Source organism: Pinus tabuliformis, chromosome J (genome assembly GCF_031772625.1).
Source record: "Pinus tabuliformis cultivar Carrire ecotype Pingquan chromosome J, CPIR1, whole genome shotgun sequence".
NCBI lineage: Eukaryota > Viridiplantae > Streptophyta > Pinopsida > Pinales > Pinaceae > Pinus > Pinus tabuliformis.
In genome coordinates this window covers 518,219,440-518,244,015 of record NC_142295.1, presented here as the reverse complement: position 1 = coordinate 518,244,015, position 24,576 = coordinate 518,219,440, and the positions used below count along the sequence as shown (strand labels likewise).

Genomic DNA, 24,576 nt, shown 5'->3' with positions numbered 1-24,576 from the left:
ACTGGAGACTATAGTAGCAAGAGTCAGGTTGAACTGGATTATTTCTTAGGGAAATTTGGTTAATTTTGTGCAAGTTCAACCACAAAAACAATAAATTATCGCTTTGATATTCTATCTGATAATTATAACATGGAAGGAACAATGATATTCTACCATCCAAGACGTGCTTTTATGATCAAATTAAACTCTAGCATACTGTTCTCAAATAAATTTAACAAGTTATACCAGCAGTTATTTCCGTCCGTCTTATTCAGTAAATCTGCTCTTGCGCTGCAGTATATCTGCAGTAATTATGGATGATACTAAGGGTCATCCGTCACAACGAAAGCAATAAATTATAGCTTTAATGTTTTATTGTAATCATTATAACTGGTAAGGAACAATGATATGATTAGCTTCGTCTATTCAATTTTGAACACTGGCTTCGACTATTCAAGGCGTGCTTTTATGATCAAATTAGATTCTGGCATACCATTCTCAATTAAATTTAACAAGGTATACCAGTAGTTATTTTCACCCCCCTTATTTAGTACATCTTCTCTTGCTGTTGGTGTATCTCCAGTAATTACCGATGATCCGAACGGGTCATCCGGGTAATATTGAATGGCGTTTTCAAGAATTTCTGATGTTCCTCCCTTGCACGAAGGCGTGCACTCGTCGTACATGGCTTCATGTCAGCCACGTCTTCTGATTTCCTTTCCATGTTGGAGAATTGTAAAGCTTTTTGTGAAAAGCCATTATACTAAATAGGATTGTTCAGCCTTGAATTAAAATCCTGATTGATCTCGTTCTGGAAGCCATGTAGCCATCCTGATGCACTAGGCGGGAGTTATCGATCCATTGAAATAGACATTGAAATAGAGGGTAATGGCAACGAGTTTTCACAGGATGGGCGTGCTCCTGGTAGTTGAGACCACACCGGAGGTTTGACAGTGTTGTTAATTGTGATCAAGAGATTCCCAATTTGGGATGGTTGCCCACTGCACATGTTATTCACATAGCCTCCGGCCATTCGTCCTAATTCAGGTTCAACGACCACAGTATTGCATCTCGCAACTACGGAAGATTCAACACTTGAAGAGGATGCTACGAATGAATACATATCATCTGGCGTAGGAAGTGGCATGTGGGTGACTGGATCGATTCCCATTAAGGGAAGTTGGTTCTTCAGTTTAGTATTCCAGCGATTCTTTATCTGGTTATCCGTTCTTCCTGGAATATGAGAGGCGATAGCTGACCATCTACAAATCAACAAAGTACAAGCAACATGACTTCAATATTTTTTCAAAGCCGGAAAAGACATACAGAGGGTAAGTATAATCTCTCGAAAGAAGATTCAGAGGACAATGCATAACCCACCAGTAGTGGCCGTGGTTCATTGATTATTTATATATTAATATGAAATACTTCAATATCTTGGAAATGGATTGTTTGGCATAATACTTCAAGGAAGGCAATGTAAGAAAACTACATTAATTTTGAACGATGGTGTGGAATGTATGATGTCCCTCCTGCATTACGAACAACTTTGTCTAAGTTTCAAAGTCTTCAAACAAAATCCATCTTGAAACAAATGGATATTTTGAAGTATATAGATGTATACTTCCATGCAGGTTGGGTGATGGTGAGTTGGTGATAATGCGGTGTGTTGAACTAGATGTTAGAAAATATAATTTTTATTTGTAGGTGTGATTTTTATTTATTTATTTAATTTTTTTTAAGTAGTGTTTTTTTAGTTTTTATGAGTTTTTTTAGATGTGGTTAGTTGAGAGATACTATCCAACTAGATGTTTAATAGATTGGTTTGTGGTTGACATATTTGCTCAAGCAAGTTGATTGTGTGATCAAATAGTTTTTCTATCTTGAAAACCCATTCCTATATTTCTATTATATTATTATTTGATGTAAAATACAACTGCTTATGAAAAATTAATTTGCTAGCTTGGTTTGGGCATACTCCCACAAGAGGGCTGAAAATCCAAGACAATAGAGTGTGTTGTTTGTGAGTAGTTTTTCCATTATCTTATTAACTAGCACAACCACATTTACTAATAAAAGGTGGAAAATGATATTGATCTATGTATATCAACCACATTAGTAAATGTGGTTGTGCCAGTTGTAGCCAACATGTGTGGGGTGGATTCATTGACCATGATTGATGAGGTTGAGATGGTTGATAGGGTTGATCATTATTTACCATATTTAACCAAAGAGATTTTGATTGAGCACTATGGTTGACCATATTCAACCATAGAAACCTTGGTTGACCATGTTCACCATTCTAACCATGGTTGACCATGGTTGGATATTAGGAGTCAATAGAGCATGTAATGTTCTAGGTTGACTATGGTTGACAAATGATGCTCATGGTTGATCATGGTTGATGATATTTAACCATGGTTGATCATGATTGACCATGGTTGACCATAATTAACCATGGTTGACCATAGATGATCATAGTCAACAATGGTTGATCATGGGTCACCATGGTTGACCATAGAGACATTGACTATAGTTGACTACAAAGACATTGACTGATGATCGCGATTGGTTGACCATGGTTAATCATGGTTGAACATGGATGATCATGGTTGACGATGGTTGATATTGATTGACAATGGTGGACCATAGTTGATCATGGTTAACCATGATTGACCACATTTGATCATAGCTGACTCATCATAATTGACCATGGTTGATCATGGCTGAGGAAATTCAACTAGAGAGACCTTTATCATGGTTGAAAAAATTCAACCTTTGTTGACCATGGTTGATCATAAAGACATTGATTGATCATTATACCCATCGTTGACGATGGTTAACCATGGTGGATCATTGTTGAACATGGTTGATCATGGTTAATGATGGTTGACATTGATTGACCATGGTTAACCATGGTCAACCATACTCAACCATAGCTGAGCATATTCAACCATGGTTCATTACAGTTCACCATGTCTGATCATGTTTGACAAAATTCAACGAGAGAGACCTTGATCAGGGTTGAAAAAAATTGACTATGGTTGATCATGGTTGAAAAAATTCGACTATGGTTGATCATGGTTGACTATTGTTGACCATATTTAACCATTTTTGACCATGGTTGACCTTATTCAACCATAGGTGAAGATGGGTGACTTTATTGAACCATGGTTGAACATGGTTGACTATGGTTGATCATGGTTAACCATAGATAAATTGATTGACCATTATGCTTGACCATATTCAACCATAGAGACCTGGGTTGACAATGTTCAACTATTCTAATTATAGCAATATTGGTTGACCATAATGAATGGTCATGGTTGATTGTGACTGATCAAGGATGACCTTAGTTGACTAAGGTTGACAATGTTTGACTTTGGTCAACCATGGTTGACTATAATTGAATATGTTTGATTTATGTTGATTAAAGATAACTATGAGTGAATAAGGTTGGCTCTTGTTAAATATTGTAAACATAGGGTTGACCGAGTTTGATCAAGTCAAATATTTAAAAATTGACTATATAGGTTGACTTTGTTTGACTAATGTGGTTCACTATGCTTGATTATTGATATTAATAAATAATATTGATAGACAATTATATTTGACCGAACTTGAAGAGTGTTGATTATCAAACATAGTCCAACATAGTCAACTACATTAGTAAATGTGGTTAACTAATTTTGTAATGTTGAATTGCAACGTTAAATAAACTTCAATGAAATGTAACATTGAGACAATGTTTGTCATATTGTGACATTTGATAGATTTTTGTACCGTTCTGATGTTACAACATGTTCGATTATTTATATTAATAGGTGATTATGTTTTATCGAAGTTGAACATTGTTGATTATCAAACATAGTTAAACATCATCGACCATAGTCAACCATATTATTAAATGTGTTTTACTACATTTTGTAATGTCACATTGCGACATTGGATAAATTACAATGTAATGTAACATTGTGACAATGGTTGTGGCATTGTGACAATGTTTGTCACATTATGACATTGAATAAATCTTTGTATGATATATATATATATATATATATCTATATATATATATATATATATATATATATATATATATATATATATATATATATATATATAGATATATATATATATATATATATATCATACAAAGATTTATTCAATGTCATAATGTGACAAACATTGTCACAATACACTGAATAAATTTTTGTATGATTTTGATATATATATAGAGAGAGAGAGAGAGTTTACGAACTCCAGATAATCAGTGACCACTATGTTCATGGAATATTTGTACTAGACACATCCACCTAAAGGGATCACTTCCTATCGGCTCAACGACAGAGCCTAATCCCGAGAATGTTAAGAGAATTGAACTCGTGACCTCTCAAGTGCGAATGTGCTTTAACAATGAGGACTTGACCAATTGAACTAACCATCATGTATATTAATATTATTGTTATTAGTCAACTTTATTAATATTAATATGTTATTATTAAACATTTTTTAATCTTGTTTGTGATCAACCAAGGATGACCATAGTTGACTAAGGTTGATAATGTTTGACTTTGGTCAACCATGCTTGACTATAATAAAATATGGTTTAGTTACATTGACTGAGGATGACTATGGGTGAACAAGTCTGACTATTATCAAATATGGTAAACATAGGGTTGGACATGTTTGATCATGGTCAACTATTTAAAATTTGACTTTGTTTGGCTATGTTTGACTAATGTGGTTGACTATTAATATTAATCAATAATAACAATAGGCAATTATGTTTGACCGAAGTTGAAGAGTATTGATTATCAAACGTAGTCAACACATTAGTAAATCAATATGTTTTAAATGATATTAATATTAATGTTACTAAACATTTTAATTAAACATTGACTATGGGTGAGAATGGTTTAACCATGGATGAACATGACTATGTTTAACAATTGTTTGACTATTGTTGTGCATGGTTGACTATAGTTGTCTATGTTCACCATGTTTAAACATCGTTGACTATGTATTGAGTATGAATGACTATGGTTAACAAATGTATGACTATAGTTAACCATGGTTTGATTATGTTCAACCACAGTTAAATGTGATTGTCTATATCTAACCATGTTTTCAATACAGTTTGATTATGGTTTACCATATTTTGACTGTGGTTTGTCTATTGTTGACCATGGTTTAACTATGGTTACTACTACAATGGTGGTTGTTGATGGTTAGCCATGGTTCGACTATGTTTAACCCTAGTCATCGAGCATAGGCCTTCATGGTTGACACTTGACAATAGGTTTTGAAACCAAAAAATGGTGTTGGTTGAGACAGATTGGAGACCATAATTATATTGGAAACATATTATTATGAAAATGTTTTTAATATTAATGTGAACGTTGTTATCGTTGTTGTTATTTTTATTATTATTAAATATTACTAATAATGTTATTAATAACATTAATATTAACATACAATTAAATTATTACCTGGAATATTATTATTACATTAATAATATATTATTATTATTATTAATGTAATGCTCTTAATATAATAAAATATTAATGCAACATTATTATAATTACTAATAATATTATTATTAATTCTAATATTATTAATATTAACCTTATTAATATTTTTCTAAAGAAAATACCACTAATAATTAATATTTATATCATATAATTATTATTAATATTATCTAAATATTACTATTAATATTGGTGAGATTTAATGTTAAAATATCAATAATAATGTTATTAACCATTAATATAGTAGCCCATAGTGTGTAGAATAGACGGTTATGGGGTGTACTGTTAAGTCACTCTCTGATGTGAAGGTCACCAATTCAAAACTTTGTGGACAAAAATCTAGTAATGTTAATGGTTGGTGTGGCCTAGGTCGGGTGCAATCCTTGGGTTATTTTGATAGCTTAAATGCCTATGAATCGTGGTTTCTCAAGCCACATGTCAAGCTTGATGTAATCTCTAATAAACTTAGACCACTTGAAAAACTAAAAAAACCATTACTATACTAACTTAATATTATTATAAACATAAAATAATATTGTTATATTATTATTAAGCATAACCCGAATATTATCGAAATTAAATATTAAATCTAATATTAAAAACCCTAATCATTAAACCTAACGCTAAAACCTAAAATTTTATATCATATTATAAATCTAAAAACATTATATTATATTATAAAATTAATACGTTATATTATAAACTTACAGTAGAAAATGTTACACTATAAGAACTTTATATTACACTGGAAAATGTTATATTATAAACTGTATTACAAACCTGAAAATCTATTATTAAATGGCAATGGGCATGGGGCTAGAGGAGATGTTTCATTATCTAATGTGCCTTTCTAGAGTGAAGCCACCTTTTAAAATAAGTTATGTACTCTATTACAAACCTGTATCACAAACATGAAAATGTATTCTTATATGGCAATGGACACGTGGCTAGAGGAGATGTTTCATAGTCTAATGTGCCTTTCTAGGGTGAAGTCACCTTTAAAATAAGTTATGTGCATTTTACAAAGCCACATTTCAAGGAAGTGAATTTAATTTTCATTAATTTTTTTAAGGGGGTGAATTATTAATTATCTAGTAAATTTTTAATCATAAATAATATTTTTTTAAGTTAAGTATGGTTTAAATATATGGTTTAGATATCCAAAGAAGTTAATAATTGAAACTACATTGATTTAAAGACACTGAGAAGAATATGTTAACATCTTTCACTTTAATCACTCTATTTAAATCTATAATTAAGAATAGTTTGAAGTGCCCACTTCCGATAGGGTATGCCTATGGGCATAATTAAGAGCCTTGTGACAAAGATAGCTACCATGTGTTCAATAGAGGGCATGAGATCTTCATGAATCCAACGACGTAAGGAGAATCCCACATCCAAAGTAGACATGAGTTGTTGCTATGAAGAGAACTTCCTAAACATATGGGAGGAGAAGAGGATCTTTTAGTATTTGTAGCCAAGTGAGGTTATGCTTATGGCCTAAAAGGTGGATGTTGATAATGTGGGCATTCATATGCAGGCTAGTATCATAGCCGCAAGGAATTGCAGAGCTATGCTTTTTTAAATCGATGTACAATGCAACACTGTATCTAGAATTTTGCATTTCGATCTTCTTATCACATCCAAAAAATTTGGAAACTCTAAGCAAATCACCACAATTTGTGAAGTTGTTTTCCCGCTGTTAGCCACAAGGTTGGGGAGGAGACCTACAGGTGTTGTTGCAATTCAAGGCTAGGATTAGCAATAATAGCTCCATTCATTTTCTCTCATGGGTCTGATCCAACTACTGCCAGTGGTATTTAGATATAATCAAAGAAGATGCATCATGGGGATTCTACTGCTCAAGCTCATACTTGGTAATGAATCGTTGTTGAACTAGGGGAATTTCGTGGTCTAAAATGGGCCTCCTAAGGAAATTATAAAATATTAGTATAAATAATAAAATAGGATTAGATTACATCATCAAATTTTAGAGGGAAAAGAGAAAAAACTATTTTTTCAACTCATGTTGCATACTTTCGATGGATTGTGCTACACAAAACATGATAAATACATGAAAAACGGGATTGTAACCATGTTTTTTCATGTATTTCACATTTTTCATGTAGTCGAGTCCATCAAAAGTATTCAACATGGATACTCCTTGGATGACGAATTAAAATTTGCATCCAATGAGTACTCCCTCTAAAAATTAGAGTAAAACCTTAGGTAGATAAGTTGAAAATACAAATTGAAAAAGAAGTTTTATTATTTTATTATTTTTTAATCTTTTTACTTTTTTACTCCAGAAATGGTGAATCAACCCCCATGGTTGACATCATCATCTTGAATCGTATTTGGTTCTTATAAGGTTTATTTTTGTTGTACATTTTTCTTAGGAGGCCCATTTTAGACCTCAAAAGTCCCTTAAAGGTAATTTTTTCTTTGTAGATTTTGTGCCCGATGACTTAATTACACTATGATTATTTTAGTATTTCTTGCAATGTACCATAAGTTAGGCTACTGAGATTTTCGGTTTCATGCCATTCTCTCTGAATAGAAAATCTCAATCTAGGGCTACTCCTGCAAGTTTTTATCAGTTAGTTAATGAAAGAACCCCTGAGATGGCTCTCTTAGAGCTGAATGAATATTTTGGAAGAAGAGAAAACATTTAAATGCAAGCGATGACTCTAGAAGGTGCAGATAGAAGATTCACATATGAAAAATAGCATTCTAGCTAAGGCCAATTCAAGCGCAAGTGTTACCTCTCAACTATATTTGACATCATTCTTATTCACTCAAAAATCATTTTATAATTTTGATATTAAATGCACAATGGATAATTCGATTGCTTTAAGTCACTAGCTAGGCATAGGTATGTGCCAACTAGAGAAAAGTGACTATGCTTTGAAGTATTGGAATGGCCCATATGGAAAAAGTAGCTTATGGGAATCACGTAGAGATAAGCTACAGTGAAAGGATGTAAACACCAGATGGAGCAGTGATTCTTCAATTATGCAACTCATATGTGCAACTGATTTGAATAACACAACTAGAACACCCATGTGGTGTGGAAGAATTCTGCTGGAATGGGCTACCCAAAGGTCATCTGCTACTACTTCGACAATTTCATTACTTGCAGCTATGATCCTCTCATGTACCTGGTAAGTATGGGCATGGACAAGCTACATTAATTGTGGAGCTTGCTAAAAAAATCTCTAGTTTATCACCTCACATAGTCAATGAATAATGATTCTCAATCCAAGGATCTCCTATTTCAAATGTGTTGTCCTTTTGGTGTCTTATTTTTGTATGTGGAGAAAGAAAATGGCATGCATTAGATAAATTTTTTGAAAACACTTTTATGGTGAGACTTTATTTTTTTTAATTTTTATTTTTTTTTGGAGTCTCTATAATAGAAATATTGATTCTAGATAACTCAATTTGGGAGTGTGAGTTTGTTAGAGTGATTACTCTAATAACTACCTTATCAAAAGGAGAAATTCCAAGGCAAATATTAAACCAAGATGAAACATTAAGACACTCATGCTGTTAACAACTATAAAGGAGGAAGATCATATTCTTGTCATACATTCAAGCTATTATCTCTTGTGTTATATAGAGAAGGAAGAATGGTGCAACAACAGAGAATAATGGTTGTACTAGTGGTTGAGATGGTGCATAAGATTGTATTGTGTGTCGAATAATAATTTATAGTCATCATATTATAGTGTGAGTCATACACTATAATTGTAAGCAATTATATGATGTTTTATAGTGGTCCTTGAAAGGTATTTACTTGATCTCTCCATGGATGAGGTGTGTATGTACTTGAGTCACTTGTGATGTAAGCTTGATAAGGCATGTGTACCCTCATGAAGTTCATGGTAATATTAAAACCATCTTGTATGTGTGGGTCTCTAGAAAACTAGAAACCACTTTGTACTATAGGTTTATGGTAAGCTAGAAACCACTTTGTACTACAGGTTTGTGGTAAGCCAGAAACCACTTGTGAGAGGGAAGTGGACATGGATTCTTGTGGCATGGTCTAGGGTGAGCTAAAAAACCCTGAGCATGGTTGAGGATCAACCAATAAAACCCAAAGCATGGTTACAAGAAATTCAAGAAAAACAAGGATGATGATGGAGGAGGACTTACATGTACAAGATCAAGTACAAAGATAATGACAGTTGAATAAAAAATGTATTGAAGTGACATCCTAGTAGAATTACTATTCTAGTGGCTAGTGACCCATGCATTATGGTGGATGATTGTTCCTTTATATGGATGCCAACATATTCTTTTGATAATGTTTGTAAAAACCAGGTTAGGCAACAGTTAGAGTTTTTTTCAAGATTAAGATAAATTGACATTAACGAGGAGTGTTCGAGAATATAATTCCTACTTGTCATAGTAGTGATGCTTTCTATGTAAAGGATATTGTTCCTAGATTTTAGGAGTTGTTTAGATCTAGTTGCTTGAGAGATATAACTCAACTTGATGCTTCCTAGATTGGTTTGCAGTTGAGAAATTTTCTCAACCAAGTTGATTGTGTGATCAACTAGGTTATTTATCTTGAAAACTCATTGTTGTATTTCTATTGTATCATTATTTGATGTAAAATAAAGTTTGATGTACTTATGAAAAATTAATTATCTTTTTTTTGCTGAAGCAAGAGACGAACCTTCTATTGACTTAGGAAATAAAATAATGTACAAAGTTTACAACAAGCGCTTAGAGGTGCTAAACCCCACAAAGGGAAGATGGGAAAAACCCCAAAGAAAACACCCAAAGTGCCCACAACAAAAAGCCCCACTTATACAAACAAAACCCAAAGTCTAAACTAACATGGACCCACAAGCAAAGACATGGACCCCCAAGTCGGAATGCTTGTCCGCAGCCATTGATCTATCTCCTTATAATCTAATGGCATAACTTTGTAACACATGGAGCAATAGCCCATAGAAAACCACTAAACTGCTAGACCAACTATAGCCGTTGATATTCCCCTTCTAATCTGACGGCTACTATCCATATCACACAGCCTAGAAAGCTCAAGGAATACTGCGCGATGATGGCAGTATTCCCTCATGCTCCCCCACCACATGTTGTTCACTGATTGGCATCACCAACTTTTTTGAAAAATAGCTTTTGGGTTCAAGGGCTCCCGATAAGAGTGGTAAACTGTAAGCGGTTTTGACCATCTCAGCTCACAAACTTTCACAATGAATTATGGCTGTAGATCTACCCCCTTCTGATCCGATGGCCAAAATCAAAGTCCCGTAGCACAGAAACTTGAGGAATACCATGCGATGAGAGAGATAAGCTCTCTCCTTCCCTTGCCACGCATTGGTCGCTAAGTGGCATTGCCTGACTTTCAGGAAAACCGCTTCTGGGCTATAGGGTGCCCGATGAAGGTGGTTTATCCCAAGTAGTTCTGGACTCTATTTTTCTTTTCCCCTTGCCCCCGCTACACTTCTCATGGAAGACGCGTCTGGAAGGGTCGCCTCTTGCCTAGAATCCCTATGTCGATCTTCTCGGTAGCCTGTTGTTTCCTGTTGACATTTTTCTTGGTGACACATCTCCTCCAAGCTTTTCCTCATTGTAGCTCCCAGTCTAATGTAGACTTTGCTGACTTTCTAAGAGGTCCTAAAGTGCTCTTCCTTTTTAAAAAACTCTACTATGTTCTTATTCCTCATTGACTAAAGGTAAAACATTGTCTCTTGGTCTATTCTGATATTGTTGTTTGTCCATGAGAGCCCGAGATGAGCATTCATATCCCAACTTCATCTCTGTTACCTCCTCCCACCTGTAACACATGTCAGTTTGTTTGCTTCTAACCCCCTAATTGGCTAGCGAGTCCACTACTTTGTTGGCTTCCGTGCAAACATGCACAAATCTGAGAGTTCTTAGAATTATTAGGTGTGCTTCAATTTTGTGATAGAATTGCAGAAGATGCTAGTGACCTGAAATTTTCTCTGGTACAGATCCTGCACTTATCCGCTTGACTGAATTAATGACTAATTTCGAGTCAGCCTCAATGATGACATTATGCATGTTTTACTTGATTAGTTTTTCCAAGCATAGTTCCATTGCCATGAGTTCAACCATATTGTTGGTAGCATTTCCAAGATAACTGTAGAAAATTAAATTTATGTTTCCCTTCTCGTCTCTCATGACTGCTCCATACCCAGCATCTCTAGGATTTCCTTTAGAGGCTCCATCTACGTTAAATTTTAGAAAACATTGAGAAGGGGGTGCCAGAAAGCCTCTCCTTTTGAGGTATTCTTGTTGATCTACAGAGGGATTTGAGGGAGATGTGCCTGAAGCTCCAACTTTTCCAAGATGCTTGCCTCTCTATGACCTATGGGTTTATCAGTAGAGAAGCTCCCAAGGGTGTTAATTGTTTCCTTGAGTTGCTTAAGAGTTAGCTTGATGATTATGCTCACTGGGCCTATTTTGTCTTTGAAAATCTTGTTGTTGCGCTCCTTCCAAACATTCCAGATTATGAACCCTGGAGTCAAAGCTCAGGCTATGTTTATTGTCTCATTCTCCGAGAAATCTTGTCTCCAATTCTTTAGCGTAGCAATGATATCATTTTCCTACCTATCTGTCTGCTCAAAGACATATCTATCCCAGTTCCATAATGTGACAGTGAAGGAGCATAGATTGAGGAGATGATTTGAGGTTTCTTCCTATTGTCCACACAGGTGAAATCTGGAGGGGCCAACGAAGCCTCTCTTTCTTAGATTTTCCCAAGTGAGAATCATGCCTTGTCGAACCATCCACTTGAATCATTTGATCTTCATCCAATGAGGGTTAGTCCAAAGGTTTTTCCAAGTCATGTCAGTGCTTAGGAAGTTAAGCTCTATCGCTATTCTTTTGGTTATTTAAGGTTGAAGATACCTGCCTTATTACTTCCCCATCTTAATTGATCATCTAAAGTTGAGGTTAGAGTTTGCCTTTTGTACAGAATATCTTCAAGGGATTTAGCTTGAGTTTTCAGCCTGTTTATCTCATTGTAAACTGGAAGTTTCCATATTCTCCATTTTCCATTGTTCCTTGACTGATCCCAATAGTCACTCACCCTAATTAATCCTTTTTTTATGGTATCTGCCTAGATACTTACTAATTCCTCACTGCTAAGATTGCCTTCCTGCTGCCAATTGTCCTCCCAGAATCTAGCCCATTTTCCACTTCTGATCTCTTAGAAACTATGTTTTTGAACTAAGGCTTTGTTCTCCCAGGCCCTATTCCATACTTGTGAACCTTTCACTTGTCCTGTCATACTTATAAGGTTCATTTCCTACCAATTCATTGCATACTTTTGTTTCCATAGTTTATCCCAGGGGGCTTGTATTTACTTCAGCCATCTCCACCAAACGTTTGCACCCAGAACTCGGTTTAGAATTTCTGGGTCATGTAAACCCAAACCACCATGGGATTTAGGTTTTCATATCCTGTCCCAAGCCACTAGAGCCCATTTCTTCTTCTCTTCACCTTTTCCCCAAAGAAAATCTATTTAAATGTTTCTAATTTGATTAATGACTCTAGTTGGTGCCAGAATGGCAGATAACATAAAAATAGGGATGGTTTGGATGATTGCCTTAGCGAGAATCAGCCTCCCTACTAAATTTAGGGCTCTGTTTGTCCACTTGCTGATTTTTTCTTTCAATTTATTCAAAACAGGTTCTCAGATGTGTTTTTGCAATGGTTTGTCGGAGAGGGGAACTCCCAGATACTTCGAGGGCAATGAATCTCCTTGAAAGCCTAAAATTCTAGATAGGTTTCTCTGAATAAAAATATCAGTATTGAAAAAGAAGATTTTTGATTTTGTAAGACTTACCTCAGTGCCTGCAGCCATTGCAAACTCATGCAATTTTTTCCTGGATGCTTTGGCTTCTTTGATTTTACGTATGCCTTGAAGCATAGTATCATCCACAAATTGTTGATGTGTCACCGTGTCTCCATCTCGAGTGGGTCTCAGTCCTTGAATGCTTCCTTCCTCCTTGGTAGCTTTGATTTCTCTACCTAACCATTCCATCATTAGAATAAAAAGGAAACGGGAAAGAGCATCACCTTGCCTGAGACCCCTTGTAGGCTTGAAGGTTTTGGAAGGAGAGCCATTGAGAAGAATTGAATAGCTAACAGTGTTTACAAGAGCCATGAGCCACCTAACCCAATAGTAGTCAAATCCATAGGCTTTTAACACCTTTATTATGTAAGTCCAACTAAGTTTATCATAAGCTTTCGCTATGTCTAACTGAATTATCAACCCTGCCTGCTTATTGTTGTTGAGTAAATGAACCACTTCATGGGATTGAATTATGTTATCGAGAATTTGTCTCCCTTCCACATAACTTGTTTGCTCCTCTGACACTAGGGTTTGGAGGAGGGGTTTGAGTCCGTCGGAAATTACTTTGGATATAATTTTGTACACGACATTGCATAATGCTATAGGTCTAAATCTGTCTGGAGAGTTGACCCTTTCGTGTTTGGAGATTAGGGCTACGAAAGATTCATTGAGCGCCTGCAAGACAGATTTCGATCTTCACGAGTCCTCCACTACCTCCAGTATATCATGCTTTACAATCCTCCAACATGTTTTGAAAAATTCCACATTGAAGCCATCTGGGCCTGGAGTTTTCCCATTATGCATCCCTTTGATGACTTCCTCAAGTTCCTTCCTTGTTACTGGTCTGTTGAGATTATGATTGTCTTCCCTAGAGACCAGTTTAAGAATATATTGAGTAAATCTTCTCGTAAACTGTGATCTATCTACTATGGTTTCCTTAGCAATTTCTTGAAAATGCTAGACCAGAACCTCTTCCATCTCTTCATGAGTATTTTTCTTTGTTCCATGTTGATCTATGAGTTTCACAATTCTATTATTGCTTCTGTGTGCTATGGTGGATTTGTGAAAGAATTTGTTGTTTCTCTCCCCTTCCTTAATCCATTGGACTCTGGATTTCTGTCTCCAGAATATTTCCTCTTGTAGAAGTTTGTTCTCCCATTCATTCTGAAGTGATTCTGCAAGCTTTTTCATTTCCCCTGAGTATCCTTCTGTGATGAGAATATGGTTCATTTGCTTTAGTTTCCCTTCCACTTCTCTTTTACCTTTGAAGATGTTTCCAAATTCATTCTTGTTCCACTCTTTGAGTCTACCTTTAATGTGTTTGAGCCTGTGATGTAGAAGGAACATCTTTGTACCTTGTAGGTGAAGCTATTCTTTCCACCATTTCTCTATGTTTGTGAGGAAATCTGAGTGCATGAGTCATACATTCTCAAACCTCAAGGGGCTATTCCTTGGTTTACCGATTAGAGAAGTCTCCAATTGCATGGGCCAGTGGTCAGAACCACCAAAAGCTAGGATGAACGCTGTCAGGCTCCTCCCAGTGAGTAGAACATCCTCTGAGATGATAAATCTGTCTAATTTTGAGGCTACTTGGGTAGAGGCCCCTCTTTTGTTATTCCATTTGAAAATCCCATTGCCAGTGTCCATATCCACCAGTTTCATATTGGTTAGGATGTTCTTGAAGGCAACTGAATCCCTTCCAAGTGTTCTAGTTCCCCTTTTTTTTTCCTTGAGAGATTTTATCATGTTAAAATATTCCCCTATAATCTAGGGTAAAGCAGGGTATCTCTTTTTCATTTCTTCCAGAGAAGTGAGGAGTCGAAGTTTATCTTCCAGTGGTTGAGGGACATAGACATTGGAGGTCATGTAACACTGCCTATCACCCACAGGTTGGAAAATCAAAGGAAGGTGGTTTCTGGACGTCTCTGCATCCTGCAATCCAAAGTTCTAAGGATCCCAAAGAGTAAGAATGCCACCAGCAGATTTATTTTCCTTGACCTCAAGTTATTCATATCTATTTAACCATTTTCTATGTTTTTCTCTGACCTACTAAACTGAGCATTTCGTTTCCTGAATGAACACTATGTATGGTTTTCACTTTCTGATTCGATTACTTAGATTTCTCTGTTTTCTCTTACTCCCTAGTCCTCTAATGTTCCAGGTTGTGATATTCATTGGGGTGGTAGTGAAGGAGTAACTGGAAAGGTCTTTCATCCTACCCGAGTCAATGATGAGTTTGCCACATTCAAGCAACAATTCTTTTTGTCTCTTTCTTCCTCTTCTCTTTCCTGGGTTTTTAGCCAATTTTCCTGTTATTAACCCCATTTAGGAAACCCCTCTATTATCTTGTTTGTTGTTTCGTATTTTGACTCCTAAAGCTTTTTGGTGTGACTTGTTAAGGAATATCTATTGTATTTTGTCAACTTCCTCCTGTGGTATGGAGTTTATTCCCTGGTTGCCTCCTAGCTGTAGAAATTTTTCTAGCTCCAGGCTCTCCATGTCCAAGATCTCCTGTAAGTCTTGGTCCTCTGTGCTGCTTTCAATTTCAGTCATATCATGGTATTTTTCTACTTCCATTTTACTCAATAGGTCTGTTGTGTGTTCGTTCTGTTCCTATGTGGACTCCATGCTTGTTTCTTTTCCTTTCCCCCTTGTTACCTTATTTTGTGTTTTCTTTGGAGTTCCTTCATCTTCTTCTCTTTCTTCTAAGATCTCAAAACTATTGTGACTTCTTGTTCTGTATTCATTAGGGTTCTTCTGTATCCTTTTCCCCCTCCTTTCCCTTTTTCTCCCATTTTAATAAAACCTATTGGGTCTTTCCCTTTGTTGGTATTTTGTTATTCCACCTTCTTATTAAGAGGGAAATCTCTGAATAGGTGGCCATGCTCGTGACATTTGTGACATCGGAAAGGAATGTGCTCATAGTCAACTACCTGAACCTATTCATGATCATAGACTTCTAGAATGACCTCATCCAGAAGAGCTCCTGATAAGTCCATCTCAACACATATGCGTGCATAGGAGGTATACTTTCCTTGTAGCTGTTATAGACATTTTTGTGCCTTACAGCTATAAGCATGAAATGTCCATAAACCAAGGGATCCTAAGTCCCTAAAAGTGTTGTTCCAGCTCCTAAAGAAACAAGGTCAACAAATTACAGCTTCTCCCAGAAGTTCTCCACCAGAAACTGCTCAAAACTAGTCAAATCAGGATCATTTCAGATGCTCCACTAGCTAGCTGCGTTGCAAAGCACCCAAATACACTGGCTAGGTGCGTTGCAATGCACTTGAATGCAACACCAGGGTGCGTTGAGCGAGAAATGACAAGTGGCAGAGTCATTCCACGAGGTGGAGAGACAATGGAAGCTTCCAGAATCTTCTCCAATGACACTTGCCTCACTGAATTCGACCAGTGATGAGTAAGAGGCTCTCAGTCTCCAAGTGGAAGCAAGAACTGACAGAGAGAAGCCACTAATCAATTCATGAGCTGACTCATCCTCTTTGCATACATCTATATATGGATCCCTCACCAAGAGATCCAGAAGGCTGGAATTTTGTACATTGCAGAGAATTGCTGTTGGTTTTGTGATAGATATCAGAGTATTGGGTGATTTATGCTTTGTTGGAGGTGAAGAAGGGATTCTATGCTGGGAGGTTGATGCCAGATCAGGAATCATCGATTGTAACTCCTCCTAGATGTTCTTGTTTTATCAATAAAACTACTTGAGTTTCTCCTACATGCTTGTATATCTGATGTGTGTTATATTTGTATGTTTAGCTTAAATCTTATCCTAAGCTTTTCATGAACATAAATCCATGTCTTTGTGTAGTTTCTCTCTTCTGTGAACTTGCAGGAACTTGGTGACGCTGGGCAAGTGAGGGAGCAGATCGGTGGAAGCTGGCAAAGAGAAGAGAGATTGGATCGAACAACTAGCGCAAGACAAAGGTCGGTTCATCTTAATCATCTTCGTTTATAGTTCATAAAGGAGAATACAAGAGTAGTTTTCCCTGTTTGTTTATGAGGTCTCTGTCACAACCCTGTGGGATAGGGTCGTTCTGAATAGACACTTTTCCCGAAAACAAAATGGTGACTCCGCTGGGGATCGTGTCTAGTTAGTTTATTTGTGTTTCTATTGTTGTTCATCTCATAAACTTAGGAGTAGCGAATTGAACTGCATTTGCCATTTACAAATGCAAAGTAGACATCTGCTACTCTAGTCCATCCACTGGGCCTGTTTATGATCTGAACAGTTGACTCACAAATGATCTGATTACCCTTTGTGATAGCTCTTAAACCTCTTGTAAATCAACCCTCTGATTGTACAAAATTGATTGCTTTTACCATAGATTAAACTGCAAACCGTGACCCAGAACCTAGAGACAATTCTTGTTTCTGCTTCAGCGCAGGTTCTGTGAAGAGACTCTGCATTTCAGTGCAGTTCCCGAGAGGGCTACCTGCGTTGCAATTCAGTTTCTCTGTGTAGCAGGTGCGTTGATCAGCCTAGCCCTGCCTAGCTGAGGTTCTTGGCTCACTTTTTCCAGTTTTACCTCTGATTTGTGGAGGCTGTGATCAGTGTGTTTGTCTGTTTAAAAGCTCTTTTTCTTTGCCTTAATTCCACCTCAGTTGTATAAACGAAACTGTATTTGTTTTTGTGTGTTTGTTACGTCATTTACAGTTTCCCATTGCAAAAGTAAACTAGTCATACTGTCGTCCTTAGATCTAGATCTGTCGTAAGTGTCGTTTTGATCTTAGCAGAGAGTATATTTGCTGTTGACAGTTGGTTACGCTTTTACTTTTGCCTTTGGCTTGAATTCGTGAATTTCTAGTGTCGAAACAAGTGTTTATTTCAAAATCATAAAGTGTCGTAATCGTCTCTACCTTTTGATTTCGGAAAGAAGCTTGTTTGTGTTTTTCACTTGAAATCGAATTCAAATTTGTACAACAACTTTCTTTTTAGGCATCAATATTAAGAAAGTGAAAAACAAATACATGCACAAGTGCATTTGCATATTGACAGTTTGTATGGCTTGATTTAGGAAAAGTGCATTTACAGTGTGCTCGTTGCTCTTTGAGAAAAGATTGTGTCTTTCTTTTCCCCCTGTAGCTAGGATTTTCATTGTTGAAAAGAGATAAAAGCTTTCTTATCATCTTTAGATTGCATTTTAGGAATTACATCTACATCTCGTGGTGAACCCAAAAGGCAAACTTCATAAGAAAGATCAACCTAAAATAAATTCAATGAACTTAACAACGCTTTGTAACTTAATGCACAACATCTAGAGGTCTAAGCTAGAGACGTATTCCGGCGTCGTAAAGCCTGGTAACTGTTGTCCTCACTGATGGTTGGGTGATTCCTCCACTTTGAGACAATAAGTGCTAGTACGGACTTGTGCTCCCACGTACCATCGAGTATATATTGGGAGACTCCTATAGGCATAAAACCTTTATCCATAGGAAGCCGTGTCGACCGCCCTACTGATCGCAATGCACCGAACACAGCATTCGGGAAGATTGACTGCCATACCCTAAAAAGTATTCTGCAGTTTTGCGATTGGTTTGGCACTCCCTCTACCTAGACCTCTAGAGCAGTCCCTTTCGTTCCTTTTCAGACTCCTTAATGGAAAAGGTCCATCTGAGCACTTGTCACTTCAGGCTCATTAAAAATCGAAGGAGACTAGAGTCATCTTTTGTTTTTTCTCGACTCTTTAAAACTGAAAAAGCAAGTTGTGTCAAAGCGTGTTAAAATTTATTTTAAACGGAATATTCATACCCTTTTTCCTGCGTTGATCTTTAGGTTGAGAAAATGGAGCCTACCAACCAAGGAGTTCCCCTTGGTGGAAATCCTAGTCCCTTCTCCTCTTGGGGAGATGTTGGTGCACCCCATATGGCCACGTTGTCACTTCCAGGACTGACAATTGGCTTGCCAGTATGGCTCTTCTCAACCAATGTCGTTCAGAACACCACTATTCCTGAACAATCGAATCAGCAATTAGACGAGTCCAGAGTTACCCACCAACCCTCTACTTCCTCTAATTCTTCCTCTCCTCCTTCCTCTTCGCTTGACGGGACTGGTAAAGCTAAAAGCCAAGTTCCCAAGGAAAAGAAGGAAAAGAAGAAGAAAGAGAAAAAGAAGAAGGAGCTAAAGGTGAATAAGGGAAAACGAGTGTCGTCTAATGAAAATCCACACACAGCACTGACCAGGCCTAAATCGCCATGTGTCATTTGTAGAGGAGACCACTTTCACAGAGATTGTCCTTGCATCCCCCGAATACTAAGGGACTGGTCTCCTCGTTTGCACAATCCGGTGTCATCAACCTCTGGAGATCATGTTGAAAGCACACCGTCAACTAGTGAAAGTGAAGCCCCAGGACAAAAAGGGAAAGCTAGATTTCCCTGTAGACTGTGCGAAGGCGACCATGCCCTCCACCGTTGTCCCTTCTTAGATGAGGCTAAAAGAGTTTTGGATGATCGTCCGGTTTCACCGTTACGACTTCCTCCTGGATATAAAAAACTCTTGCCGAGTCCATCACTAGTTGAGAATACAGCTGGCCCACTCAAGTGGTCGGCTGAAGCATCTATCATTGAGGATAAACCAACTGAATCCATACCAAACAAAAGTCAAAGGGTCGAAGCGGCAGTTGACCCGGTCTTGCCTTCGGAGGTTTTATCTTCGGATGATACAGTCACTGAAGAGAACAAGGATGACACCCTCCAAATTCTCTTCATCAACACAGACTCCGACGAACATGGGGGCAATCTACCCATTACTTTACCGCAGGAAGGAAGTTCGTCAGAGCCATACCCGGCCATCTACTCGGTCCCACCTCCAAGCAACCTAGTTGTCTCCTTTGACTGGAATCAACTAGGCAGACCCTGTTTGCCAGCAAGCATACCATTCCGAATTATCGTTCAAATATATAGAATGGTTATGGTTGGTACCATCATAGATGAGGGGGCTTCTGTGAGTATCCTTTCCTCTATTTCTTGGAAAGTGCTTGGTTTTCCATCGCTGTCGCCTGAGATGAGAAATCTGACAGGCTTTGATAAAGGAACCAGTCGACCTTTAGGGATCCTTCCCGATGTGCCCATAACATTGAGAGGGAAGACAGTTCGCATGAATGTCATGGTCGTTCAAGGACCCTTGGATTATAACCTACTCCTTGGACGAGACTATATTTATTGCATGGGAGCCATCGTCTCCTCACTCTTTAGAGTAATGTGTTTTTCGCACGAAGGAAGAGTGGTCAAGCTCGTGGACCAGCTTTCATTTCCCGGATCACGCATAGCAAATAGTCATATACCGTCTCTAAATGGTCTCTTCACGCAAGAAATGTCTCAAGTCCTAGTCCGTCCTCCAGATGAGCGCGAGTAATTCGGAGGGATATGACTGAAACCCAGGGGGCATGCGTCCCGGTCTGCTTCGGCAGGAAAACTTTGGGTATAGAGTAGGTTTCCGCGGGAGAATATGACTAGTCCGTACCCCGTCCGTGATTGGAAGAGGGGTTGTTCTAGAATAAGATTCTCTTGTCAAAGTTATGTGAGTTGACAGACGGAGTCACTCACCTTTGTCTATTTCGGTAGACATCGCCGAAGAAGTGTTTTGTTTGCACCGCGAATAAAACAATCTTTGGGTAACCTGTAAGAGGTAGGCCTCTCCTAATAGAACAAATGTTTTGTTTGCAAATTGAGGGGTAACCTTGAAACTCTGTTTTATACCTGGGGGCATGCAAACCTTTTGGCATGCAAGCAAGGGGCGACTATTTATTTTTTATATTTTTAGGACCTCTAACCCTTTAAACTCGTAGGATTAGTCGTCATCTAACTTGCATAAAGAAAGGATGTGGGGCAAAAATCTAAAAGTTGCCGTTTTTATATGAGACATTCTTATCATATGACTGGATTAATCGAGCAGTTTTAGCGCATAGTTCAAGCTCGTTAAAAAATAAACATAAGATCGAGCAGTTTTAGCGCATAGTTCAAGCTCGTTAAAGAATAAACATAAGATCGAGCAAATCTTTCCACCCGCGTTTAAGCTCGTTAAAAAATGAACTATCCTCCGGTAAATAACCATCGTGAACGAAACATTTTCAGCCATTAAAGCCTTGGCCGTGTTTGCACCGTCACCTCCACTTTTCATTGGCCGATCATTCACCTCCATTTGATTGTTTACCCATTTTGAGGAACAGTTGCGAAGAGTGATTTCACTAGCCATCCTTGTGACACTGCCGTGATTGGAAAATTCCAAACCTTACATGGAATCAGCTGCTACCCATTTTTTCACTCGTTCCTCAAAAGACGAGTCTCCTTTAAGATCTTTTCATCTGACTCGTAAAATATGAAAAGATTGCCGAGTTTTGGCCTTCCAGCTCGTTAAAGCGACCAGAAGTGTTATCCCTCCTCTAGATTTTAATCTTTTTGGACCTGAGGGATTATTGAACAAAAAGATCGAGCGCTCGTTTTATTCGGCTCGTTAAAATTATCGAAAATTCATCCCTTCTGTATTATTTTATACTTTTTCGGACTTAAGGGATTAGATGACGAAAAAGGGATTCCGGAGTTATCTTTACGTACATTTTCAGACTCCCTAAAAAGGAAAAGGACCGAGTTATCTTTGTCGTTAGACTTGTTAAAAGGATTAATAGCGACAAACTTGTCTTTAGACAAGAACGAGTTTCACTATCGCTAGGCTCGTTAAAACATAGCGATGGGTTTGCCCGAAAGGCAAATTATAGAACAAGCATATGTTATCCTCCTCAAGCTTGACAAAAATAAAGAGGTACTGGTCAGCAATGACTGGGGAAAAATTGGGAAGAAAACTCAAAGAAACTTTATTGGTAGCAAGTCACTCTTGAACATGACACTTCCACTCCGTGCCAAAGTCGGGTTGGGTTGTTTCATTCACCGGTCACATCACCATGGTCTCACCATACCATCCACATTTGGGGTAAATGCTACCGATCCATCACATAAGTGTCACCGACATGTTCAAGAAAAGTCATCCAGAGAAGTCACCTGTGTCCCATCCACTACCATACATTATACTTCACTCTTTCATGACCGCCACCCTGAACTGTATGTCACTAGATCGTTTTCACCTCCATCAAAATCATTTGCTCCGTTCCATGTCATTGATGTGGGATTCATTAAGGCCCTCCTTTGATGGATCGCTTCTTGTCGACATCAACTCTTTATCCAAGAAGTTGATCTAGGAACACCCCTTCAGTACTTTGAAGCTTGCATGCCTCAATGGCAAGTTTCTCACTTCCGGTGACAGGTATACATCAATGACCTTCGACCGAAAGATTTTGCGAGGTGTTCGACGCCAAGTCCTTTATTCACACCACGTGAATTGTACTGCAGTACCTTGAGGGTCATTATCATTATCGGTGATTCCTCTCGTGCTTGTTAACAGTTTACATCATTGACTGGTAATCAAGCGATGTCTTTCCATGTTCGACTTCAAAACATTTCTCACATGGATCGACTTGTACTTAGAGTGAAGATCAGACGAGATTGAAGACCCCGGATCTAGTTTCATCCATCTGGGTTGCGATATATATTCAGGAAAAATAAAGACATTGAAATGTACAGCATTGCAGCACAGATAATCATCCTACCAAAAGGATGATGACTTCGTCAGAATCATCAGTCTACCATCAAACGATTGTCTGTCCTATGTACATGAAAATGAATTTATAAAGCTGAGCATGGGAATGCCCACCTCAGCTAGATCATGAAAACAGTATGAAGATAATGTATTGTATTGTATCTTATTACAGGTCTCCTCCCCAGCATCAGAAGAACTTCGGATCCTCCTAATAAAGCATTTCACCCGATAAACGGCCTCATACTTTAGGGGGCAATTGTTATAGACATTTTTGTGCCTTACAGCTATAAGCATGAAATGTCCATAAACCAAGGGATCCTAAGTCCCTAAAAGTGTTGTTCCAGCTCCTAAAGAAACAAGGTCAACAAATTACAGCTTCTCCCAGAAGTTCTCCACCAGAAACTGCTCAAAACTAGTCAAATCAAGATCATTTCAGATGCTCCACTAGCTAGCTGCGTTGCAAAGCACCCAAATACACTAGCTAGGTGCGTTGCAACGCACTTGAATGCACTACCAGGGTGCGTTGAGCGGGAAACGACAAGTGGCAGAGTCATTCCGCGAGGTGGAGAGACAATGGAAGCTTCCGGAATCTTCTCCAATGACACTTGCCTCACTGAATTCGACCAGTGATGAGTAAGAGGCTCTCAGTCTCCAAGTGGAAGCAAGAACTAACAGAGAGAAGCCACTAATCAATTCATGAGCTGACTCATCCTCTTTGCATACATCTATATATGGATCCCTCACCAAGAGATCCAGAAGGCTGGAATTTTGTACATTGCAGAGAATTGCTGTTGGTTTTGTGATAGATATCAGAGTATTGGGTGATTTATGCTTTGTTGGAGGTGAAGAAGGGATTCTATGTTGGGAGGTTGATGCTGGATCAGAAATCATCGGTTGTAACTCCTCTTGGATATTCTTGTTTTATCAATAAAACTACTTGAGTTTCTCCTACATGCTTGTATATCTGATGTGTGTTATATTTGTATGTTTAGCTTAAATCTGATCCTAAGCTTTTCATGAACATAAATCCATGTCTTTGTGTAGTTTTTCTCTTCTGTGAACTTGCAGGAACTTGGTGAGGGTGGGCAAGTGAGGGAGCAGATCGGTGGAAGCTGGCAAAGAGAAGAGAGATTGGATCGAACAACTAGCGCAAGACATAGGTCGGTTCATCTTAATCATCTTCGTTTATACTTCATAAAGGAGAATACAAGAGTAGTTTTCCCTGTTTGTTTCTGAGGTCTCTGTCACAACCCGGTGGGATAGGGTCGTTCTGAATAGACACTTTTCCCGAAAACAGTAGCTTTTCCTCTAAAACCTTTAAAAAATGACCTAATTTGTTGCCTATGGATTTGAAAGATTCTGGCATCCAATAATCCAAAGGTAAGGAGTAGAGTCTAATCCATACCAGAAGTCATGTGAAGGTTTCTTGCTCCGGCACAATGTTCATCATCCACGGACGCATATAGAGACCAGCAGCCGCATAGAAGTATGGTCCTCCTTCAAAAATCCTATCTCTGTCCTCCAAGTTCATAAACACCACTCTAAAAAAACCTTTGGATCCTAGATGTATCTTTAACTCCCCTTTTGGTTTCCAGTTGTATTTTATC

At 37.8% G+C, this 24,576-nt stretch overlaps 1 pseudogene; it reads right to left on the bottom strand.

Annotated features, from left to right (window-relative positions):
• Positions 1 to 829: 829 nt before the first annotated feature.
• The window catches only part of LOC149228031 (transcription factor MYB41 pseudogene), a 40,778-nt pseudogene continuing 17,031 nt past the window's right edge, over positions 830 to 24,576 (bottom strand).